Below are 11,192 nucleotides of genomic sequence, written 5' to 3' on the forward strand. Positions count from 1 at the left end.
TTTTATGTGACAAATTTTTTCATGTATATTTTTTCATTAAAGTTGTCTTAGAAAAAATGTTGTTTTGTATGTTATATGTATTTTAGAGTGCATAAACTAGTCATGGACCATTTGAGTTGTTATTTAGTGTTGACCTTAAAAATGGTTTGTAATATTCTTTTATTCATATGGTATGTAATAATAAATATCTAGCTTTTCATCTTTGTTATTTTGAAAGCAATAGATTAGTTTAGACTAGTTTATTTTTCATAAAATGTAACAAGATGGAGATGATGGCCATTTTGGAGCAACCCAAGACACCGATGGTGTTATAAGATTTTGATAAAATTTTATAACTTTTATAGAAGTCTCGTAAAATTGCTACAAAGAAGATGGTCAAAGCATGTGGGAACGTATAAGACAACATGATGATTTTAGTCCATATATCTCTTTAAGAAAGGACTTGACGCTTTTATGATGGCTCACAAAAGTGTCATTAGAACATGACTTGTTTTATGTCTTAATGTATGCTTGTATTGTTTAATTTATGTTGGTATTATGTGTAGTTGACAAATTAGTTTTCACATGCTTAAATAATATTTTGGATATAATAAACATCACAAGGAGTTTAGTTTTTAATATATAACTTGTAAACATAAGATGTATAAAATTATGGTTTTAAAATAAAACATTTTTTTATGTAAAAACCTTAATTACGGCAAGTTTTAAAGTATTGAATTTTAAAGTTTAAAAATGGAGATTTTTTAACTTATCAAAACTCTAATTCTTCATAATAAAAGGAAGTGTTTTAATTTGAAGTTGATTTCGTTGCAGGGCTTAATCGATTCAAGGTTAGTACTTCATTAGTTGCAAGGCTCAACCGATTTTGCCTTTCATAAGATGAATTTTAAAGCTTCTTCATTCCTTAATTGCAAGGCTCAGTCGATTTTGTCTATTGATATACTTAACTTATATACAAATAGGAGAGTATGTGTAACGACCAAAAAAAATATTAAGGAAAATTTTCATTTTTCAACCACCAAAACCATTCATTCATTTGTTCAAAAGGCAATCAAAGTATAATGTATTCTCAAAACATCAAAGTAAAGATATAAAATTGATAGTGCAGAATAAAACTCCAGGAGTACCTGAAACATTTAAACATGAAACTGTAAGCACAAAGCATAATGAGTTCCCCAAAACACCACATAATCGTATGGACCTAGCCCAACATACATAATGGTCCCTGTCCAAGAGTATAATGGGCCCCGTTCAACTCACATAACGAGCCCCACCCAACTCGCATTGTAACATTCGAGATTTGGTATGTTTCCTTTTTAACCCTTAATGCAAAATTTTCTATCATTTAAGTCCCTAGCTAGTACATTGGGCGTACTCTATGAGTATGCCTAGCGTAGTAGCTCATCGATGGATCGCGGGTTCACCCACGTACGCGGGGCGTATGTGGGAGTACGCATGGCATACATAATGCAGGAGAAAACCCTAATTTTTAGGGTTTGTGCCCTATTTAAACAACTTAAGACACCCTTGGACCTTCTATTGATCAGCCTCCATCTCTCTATACCCTAAGATCGAAACCCTAGAATTCATTTGTGAGTTTTGAGCTTGAAAGTTAGTTTTGGTTGTGTTTTTGGTGAAGTAGAAGAAGAATAACACTTGGAGGTTACTTGGGAGTGGCTTAAGCTTGTAGATCCAAAGTCATCTTCATCATAGCAAGCCATTTGAGAAAAAGGCTCTCATCTTGATGGTTCTTTATGATAGATCCAACTTAGGGTCTTATTTATGAATTTTTGGGTCTTTAATCAATATTTGAGATTATGGTCTACTCTAGTAGCCATGGATGTTATATCTTAGCACATTTGAGGTCCCTTATCCATAAAAATGCAACCTTTATGAGTTATTTTGGTTCATACATGTGTTAGGTTCCTTTGTAAGGTTCTCTTTGAGTTTTGGGTCATATTAAGACATGCATGAGAGTAAAGTTGCTAACTTTACGTGTTAAGTCACCATTTAGGATCAGATCTGGGATTTTGGCATGATAACTTAACGGATTAAGTGCTTAATGGGTTAGATTGGTTGTCTGCAAAGTACGCGAGGCGTACTCAGCTCGTAATGGCCCCGAAAGTAGTATGCTAAGTTTAAATCTGAGTACGCCCAGCGTACCCAACTGTTTGACTTTTGGGTTGACTTTATGGGTTTGGGCCATTTTTTGGACTTTTAGGGTTTGGGCCTTGTTGGGTCATAGGACTTCTGGAAGTTGGCCCATTTTAGGCCTCAGGATGTCATTTAGGAATTTAGGCCTTTTGAGCAAATGGGTTGGGTCTTGGTTTTGGGCCAAGTAAGAAAAGTGTAAAACGGTATTTTACCCTATATATGTAACGCCATGTTCTGAGTCGTTTCCTAATGCAGGGTGGTGACTGAAGATCGGGTATCATCAGGCTTAGGGCCTTTGAGGAAAAGAGTGTGTGGGTGATGTAACTTAGATGATCTAAGAGTTCAGGTTGTGTTTTTGAGCCAAGGGGTATATCGGTAAAGTGTCAGTTTGATCTTTTATCAAAATTTGATTTTACATCGGGAGGTGTTAAGTTAAGTATGAGTTAATAGAAGCATAGATATTCTCGTTACATTTTTGTGATTATAAGGATCGTTGGAAACGGACTAATAACAAAGAAATTATGGCCTTCGGAAGTTTGGTGAATTTAGGTTTTAACCGAGTACGTGGGGCGTACAAAAGTGTACGTATGGCATACTAGGGTGAAGGACAGTACACGGGGCGTACATTGGTGTACGATGGGTGTACTAAGCAAAGTGGTCACGAATGTTCTTTGGAGTACGCATGGCGTACTCCAATCTGACCCAAACCCTATTTTAGGGTCTTAGACCCTATTTAAGCTCCTTATTTCATCACCTAATCCTAATATCTTCTGCCTCCATCCCTCTAAACCCTAGAATCGAAACCTGAGCCCCCATTTGAGTGGTTTTTGAGGTTTTTGTGGTATTTCATGCTTTTGGTGTTCATAGAAGAAGAAAGAACTTCATGGAGAAGTGTGGGATTGCTTAAAGCTTTTGGATCCAGGGTTGTTGCATCGTGATCTACATTTTGGAGGTATTTAGTTTCAATCTTGATGATCTTATATGTTAGATCTAGTTCATGGAGTATTTTATGCGTTTTGGAGTCTTTGTCTTAAAGACGGTTTTTGATCTACTCCAGAAGCAATGGATGCTAGGTCTAAGCTCCATTTAGTCCCAAGGTTCATAAAAATGCAAGCTTTGTGGTATATTTTAGTCCATGCAAGCATTAAGACCTTTGTTAAGTCCTTATTGAGCTTTAAATCCCTTTTTTCCATGCAAGCACGTAAAGTTGCCAACTTTACGTGATAAGTAGTCTTATGGAATCAGATCTGAGAGTTTGACACTTTGTCTTAACCGATTAAGGAATTATTGGAGTGAAAAGGTGGTTTGAGGAGTACGCGGGGCGTACTTAAGAGTATGCCCAGTGTGATGCTGAGCTTGTGCATAATGGACTTGTACAGTATGCTTCAAGGGCGAGTACGCGAGGCTTACCATTCGGGTACGTTGGGCATACTCCCTGTGTGTCATTTTGGGCTTTTTGAGGTTTGGTCCATTGTTAGGTTTTCTTAGTTGGGCCTTGTTGGTCCATTAGACTTCTATGTTGAGCTTCTGGTTTGTAACTTTTAAGCTCCTTTGGATTTAGGCCCATGATGGGTTTTGGGGGCCTAATTTGGAAGATTAGGCCATATTGGGATTTGGAGCATCATTTAGGATTTAGGCCTTGGAAGTAGCTGAGTTGGGACTTGTCTTTGGGCCAAGCGAGTCAAAGGGTAGAATGGTCTTTCACCCTGGTTTTGGGCTATGTAGCTTAAACTGTTAGTTATAGGTCAAAATTCAAATATTAATTGGATGTTAATTGATATTGATACCACAAGGATTTTCCGAACCAGCAGTCAGAGATTCATTCAATTGTTTATTAGTGGACTGAGGTGAGTCTCTTCCATGTATCCATGGGTCGAAGGCACCAATGCTGACCCATTATTCGGTTATGTATAATGCTAGCTGTTATGTGGTATATATATTTGTGTTTGTATGATCGGGTTGAAATATACCCCAGGGTGGGGCCTAATATGGCATGTCGGGTTGAAATATACCCCAGGGAGGGGGCCATCATGTCATGTTCGGGTTGAAATATACCCTAGGTTGGGGCCCATTATGGCATGTTTGGGTTGAAATATGCCCCAAGGCGGGCCTCACTATAGTACGATCAGATTGAAATATACCCCAGGGTGGGGCTGATACTTGCTTATTGGGTTGAAATATACCCGAGGGTTAGGCCCAATATATGTTGATATGTATGGTATGTGGTATTTTGGAGAACTCACTAAGCTTTGTGCTTATGGTTTTCAGTTTATGTTTTAGGTACTTCTGTTTTCAAAGGGAAGAGTCCAAGATGATTGCAGAGCACACACCAGTCGATTCCACATTTTGGGATTCACTCTGATTATTATGATGTATTGATAAAATTTTGATTGCCTTGGTTTTATGACAACGATATGGTTTACTATTTTATAAACTTAAAAATGAAAAAATTTCAGGTATTGTTTTGGGACGTTATAAGATGATGGACAAGTAATTTAGATTCTTGATTATGGATTGAGGTCCAATTATTAATTGGATATTATTTGATGGTGTTAGCACGAGGATTTCCCGGATCAGCAGATCGAGATTTTATTTTAGAGATTCAGCAGCTTGAGGTGAGTTTCCTCACTGTGTTTAACAGGCTGAAGACACCAATGCCGGCTCATGGTTTATTATGATTAGGATGCTAGTTGTACGTGTTACTCTGCATGTATGTTTTCTGATATTCTTATCGGGCAGGACCCGATGCCAAGCGTGGCCTGATGATTATATTGTGCACTATTTATCTTTATGATTCTTGCATGTGTTTATGTGTTTGTATGTATACCAGTCAGAGCTCGATGCCAGGTAGGGCTTGATGACTGACAAATCTATTCCGAGCGGGGCTCGACGTCGGGTGGGGCCCACTATATGCTCAATATGTATGGTATGTGGTATTGTGGGGAACTCACTAAGCTTTGTAGTGCACACACCACGTTGTTCCACATTTTATATGACCCTAATTGTACTTGGACGTTATTTGATATACTCTGATTTCACTAAGGTTTTATGACATTGTTATGGGAATGGTTTTATTAATATAAAAATAAAAAAAACTTGGTCTTAATTTTTGGGACATTACACGTATAATGGGCCCCGCCCACATACATATTGGGCCATGCCCAACATACAAGCAAGAGTCTTAAAGACAATTTAGCATTTTAAGCAATATAGTGAGAAGACTGACCTCACACTTAAATTCAAAAACATCAAAGCTCGTACAATCGCAAAACTGGTGCTAGACCCCACTTAACAAAACACCCAAGGTTAAAATCTTAGTCTACCCTCTAAAACTAGCAATTTAACCAAAAGTCAACCAGGTCAAAAAGTCAACAGTCAATGGTCACCACGCTATGGCCAACTACTGGCCAAATTGTGGCTACTAAAACAATCGCGGCCAGCTTCGTCACCACGTCGTGTAAAATATGCCACCACTCCATTGCAGCAACACGACAAAACAATCGTGAAATCCTCCTTCACCATGTTGTGGCAAGTATCTTGCCACTTCTTGGTTTTTGCACTTGGAGAGCTTAATGGGTTAATCCCTAAATCCATTAAGCCCTTTGCTCAAGCTTTCAATAAGGCTTCTTGGGATCCTAAAGACTCATAAAAATCCAAACTTTACAAACATGCATGACCCATGCATGTCCTTCACTCAAACTAGGTGAAAAAGTAAGGAAGTATCATAAATCTCATGTATGGCTTTCAAAACACTCTCAACTTCCAAATCTAGAAGATATAGTACACTAGGGGACTTCGTGAGTGCTAAAGTTGTTAACTTTAACACACTCATTCATTCCAACTTCCACAATGGACCATAATATCCTAGCTTTCATAGATCTACTAGAAATGAACCATAAAGATTAAGTCTTGAAGACTTACAATGGTCCAGAAAACGATCATAAAGGTAGAGAAGATTTTCTTAATGGATCATTGCATTAGAACACTTCTTCTTCTTCCTTCAAAGGTCACCAAATCATAAAAATGAGCTTAAAAGTTTGAAAGGAGAAACCTTAGCCCTCAAATTCCTTGAATACGGCCTTAGGCCCAAAAATTAGGGTTTGAGCCCAATACGTCACCACGTCATGGCCAATACATGACCACATCATGACCTCTTAAAATAATTTCGGCCCTAAAAGGAATTGCCATGTTGTGGCAGTCCTCCCCACCACATCGTGTCCACCAACATTTCACAAGATTGAAGTATAAAATTCATACCTAAAAATAGGGTGTTACAATGGGATTTAGGAACATGATTTAGATTTTGGAACATCCCTATTACTGGATTTATTGATTTAATATTTAAAATTGTTGCCTTATTTATAAAAAAAAGTGATCATTTATCATCTGTTTGATATTTAAAACCTTTTTTTGGATGAAACTAAATTCTCTGCTCATTGTTTCATTTGTTCTTGTGAGTTGTAACTTGAAGGGCTTTTGACTTTTGTGCTTATAAGTAACTTTGGTTTACATGTTGAAGTGATGTATGTTGCAAATGTTTTGAAGATAGAATTTGAGCACTGATATCTGTTTCATATTTAAATCACTATCTACAAAACTGTTATTCATCTCCCTAGTTGTAGGCTGCCAAACATTATATACAATGTAAAGATAACCTATAATCTATGTTGATTAGAGTGTAATATCTAAAAAATCTTACAAGGCATATAAGTTGTTTTTGGTTTCACTTGCATTCTTAATTGTAGTATATAAAAGTATTAAAATATGTTTACATATTGATGCTCTAACATTTGTTGGATTTGATACCAAATGAATTTGTGATTTTGGATTTTGGTGTAATAGTGGAGATGATCATGATCTTTTTGGGTCTTTCAACTCCTGAGCCTCGTTTACTACACATTATTATGGGAAAAAGCTTGATGAAAATATTGTTGTGTGTATCTTTATGTGTAGGTGTTTGTATCTGTGTATTTGTGCCTTTTATTAGAATTTAATTACTTCATTGTGTTTGATTGCAGGTTAGCATTTTAAGGTTAAGGAGAGACAAGGGGGACATATAGAAAATTGTAATGGTAATCCACCTTTTATGAAGCAAAATACAGGCTAGTGAATCAAGGTTTACTTTTTGAACCAAAAGTTATGTTTCTGAAATATGACTGTTGTTTTTACAGATATATCTTGGAGTCAAAGGACATTTAAGGTTCAAGTTTGAAAATTGTATCAATATGTTAGCTTAATCTACGAGTGTGAAATTTTTATGGTATGTATTGGCTACTTTTGTAGATAAAATGATGAAGTTTTTTTCCTTATTTCATGAGATATTGGTAAGGAATAAGTCAACTGTTGCATAATTTCTTAATTACACTTTTTCTTATTGAATTCTTTCGGTAGTACAACTCATTATTGTAATCTCCTAACTACATTACCAGACGAAATCATGTGAAGGTTATTGTTTATTTCTACATTAGCATTGTTTTTTTTATTTATTCTCTTAAATTGAAGACTAAGAGTCTACAAAAATGTTTTACCTGCTAGGAACAACGTTATTGGATAGTTCGAATACCCTTGTGACGGATTCTACTGGTAAGCAGGAGATAGATAATGGCTATTCAGGAAGGTAAACAACAAAAGGAAACGAGGTGTTAAATGTTTCAAGGTGGAGGCACACATCCATGAATAGTCTCCATTATTTGATTATTTTACCTACACTAATGAGATAAAGTGAATATTAAATATTTTTGATGATTTATTAACCAAAACTTATGTGCTTTGTGCACCAACATTTCATTTGTTGATTTTTAAACCTAAATATAATTTATAAACTTAATATTTTATGGAAAGAACAACATTTTGCCTTTGCTTATAAGTAGCATATGATTCTAGAACTCTAGAATCAGTCTGAAGAGTAAATGATCATTTTACTTTCAAAATACATTGTCTTAATAAGAATAAAAATTCGTCTCGGGGCGAATCTTGGACTTACCTACTAGTTAAAATTAGTTAAAGGAAAATATAAAAGAAAATAAAAATGGTATAATAGTCATTTTAGGGACCATCCATGTAACAAGCTAAATTTAGGGACGAAAAATACGAATCTAAAAAACCACAAGGACCATTTATTAGGCTTGAGTATGAGTTGGTTTCGGGGTAAAAGCGAATCCAAACCGATACGTTTGGTTTTTGGGTATTGAAACTCATTGGGTTCAATTTTTTAATTTTTTAATGGGTTCGGTCATTCAGGTTCGTAGATTGGTTTTTTGGTTTTTGGGTCAACCTATGGGTTGATGGGTTTGGGATTTAAACCCATGGGTTTTGGGTTTTAACCTATTCTCCAACAATTATAAATATATTGAAGGGTTGTTTTTTGGTTTTTCGAGTTCAACTTATGGGTTGATGGGGTTCGGATTTAAACCTATGGGTTTTGGATTTTAATATATTCTCCGATAATTTTAAATAAAATCAAACACAACCTAATGACAATCTCAACACAACCAATCCAAGAAAATAAAGGAATTCAAGGGTTTCATAAGTTAAATCATGAAAACAACGTCAAAAGGTTATGTGAAATTAAATAAGATATCAGGGATTCTAGAGAGAAGTCGAGAGGTTAAGAGAAGGTTGAGAAAGCGAGAAGTGAGAACTGTGAGAGGAGCATTAGTAAACGAAAGGTTAAGGTTTTGAAACTTTTATATATCTATTTTTTAATAAAACATATAATATTTATTAGTAATATATTAAATAATTAATAATATAATACCAGGTTGGTTTCTTGGGTCTGAGTCGGTTCCTTACAGTTTTAAACCTATTGGGTCGGTTTTTAATGTGTAAACCGAATCTAAAGTAAAAATTTTGATTTTGAAATATCTAAACCCAAAACTGACGACTTGGGTTCGGTTTCGATTTTATCAGTATTTTGGATTTCGGTTTCCGTTTTGCTCAACCTATAATTTATGTAATTCTGTCTAAATTATATAAATAAATAGTTAAAAGCAGAATAATGAAAGATAAGATAATTTTGTTTATGTATGTTTGAAACAAAGCACGTAAGTCGTAACATATTAAATTATAAATAACCATCCGAATCAATCTTCCTATTCTAATCTAATAAATGAATAAGTTTATTCTTCTATTGACAAATGTCACAATATTAGAAATTTTCATTAATATTATATGTCGCCTATCATGCCACATTAACCTATTAATTCTCAATTTAAAATTTAAAATTTTCCCCTCTAGTTATATTAAATTAATAATTGATTCTTCATTTTAATTTCAATTTTTAAATTTTACATTCTAATTATATTAAACTAATAATATTATAATAAAAAATAAAATAAAATAATTATATATTATAAAGTGATATAATTTTATATATTTAATTATATTAAACTAATAATATTATAATAAAAAATAAAATAAAATAATTATATATTATAAAGTGATATAATTTTATATATTTATTTAAATCAATGATTATAATTTTAGATAACTAAAAAATATCTTTTAGTTAATAATTTATTTAAAATAATGTATTTGAAATAATTAGTTAATAATTTTAAATTTTTACTATGAAAATTTAAATAATTTTATATCTTTCGACGATTATAAATAAACTAGGAATAAATAAATGACAAAATTGCAAAAATGGTCCCTGTGGTATGCAATTTTTTGGGGTTTTAGGCCAAACCTCGACTTTTTTTTTATTGGTAGTCCTTTTGAGCTAGTTTGTTTGCAGTTTTGGTCCCTGCCCAAACTAAAAAGACTATTATACCCTTAATGATTTTATTTTTCATTTTTCTTTCACTTTTTAATAATATTATTATTAAATATAAAAGTGGGCCTATTGATCCACCCCACCTCTCTCTCTTTCTCTCTCTCTCTCTCTCTCTCTCTCTCTCTCTCTCGAATTGGGGTCAGAAGGACAAAACCCACCAAATGGTCTCCCTACCTCTTTCTCTCTTCCATAGATTTCGATGAGAGCTCTGATCAACGACCCAAAATGACAATGTCAACTTCCTTCCCATCGATTTCTTCTCCTTTTTTCTCGGTCTTCTCCATAACGTTGGTCTCTGTATCTCTCGAGTGTTTGCTCGATACCTTCGGTCACCGGAGATGGTGACTGGAAATCTTTGAGTTTCTCTTTCAAATCTACCTATCAAATCCTCTATTTCTCAGTTCTTTCTTTCTCCTCGAATCCCCTTCTCCAGCTCTTCATTACTATAGAGATTTAAGGCCAAGGTAAAAGGTATTTTAGGTTAAGGATCACATGACTTTTGTTGATCTCTCGAACCAGATAACCCACTTCTTCTCTCTTCTCTGTTATCGTCCTCAACCCCCCAAACCCACTGTATTCTTCATTCGTCAGAGTAATGGAATCAAGGGTTTTTAATGCACGATCCATCAGCTTCTTTTGTTTCATCTCTTGTAAATTGATCTCTGTGTTATTATTACATCTGTAGAGGTGAGTTTAATCAACAAGAAAGCTTAATCTGAGAGAGCTAGAAGAGATCGAGAGGAAGAAAGAGGGTATGAACGAAGGAGAAAGAGAGAGACCTTAGAGAAAGAAGAACACGAAGCCATCGTCGTGCCTACCAATCTGTCATGACCTGCAATAGCGCCAATGGCGGCAGTGGAAAAGATGGTGATGGCACAGGGTTGGGCGACAATCGGAGGTCCTTCGGTGGTTCAACAACAATCGTATTTTCCTTTTTAATTTTGGGTTGAAGGTACTGTGAATGGAAGAAAGAAAAATAGAGAGAGAGAGGTGGGTCCAAATTAATTATTTATTTATTTTTTCATTTAAATTAAATAGAAAAAAATTAAAAAAATATATCAAAATGACATTATAGTCATTTTAATTTTACGAGGGACCAAATCTACGTACAAACATGACCAAAAGAACCACCAATCCAAAAAGATCGTGGTTTAGACTAAAAACTCAAAAAAAAAAAAAAAAAAAAAAAACATACCGCAGTACAATTTTTGCAGTTTTGGCTAAATAAATAAGTAAACAATCAAACCCATAAACATTCTTGTAA

This window comes from Lactuca serriola, chromosome 5 (assembly GCF_051521515.1).
Source record: "Lactuca serriola cultivar US96UC23 chromosome 5, Lser_US96UC23_V15, whole genome shotgun sequence".
Taxonomy (NCBI): Eukaryota; Viridiplantae; Streptophyta; class Magnoliopsida; order Asterales; family Asteraceae; genus Lactuca; species Lactuca serriola.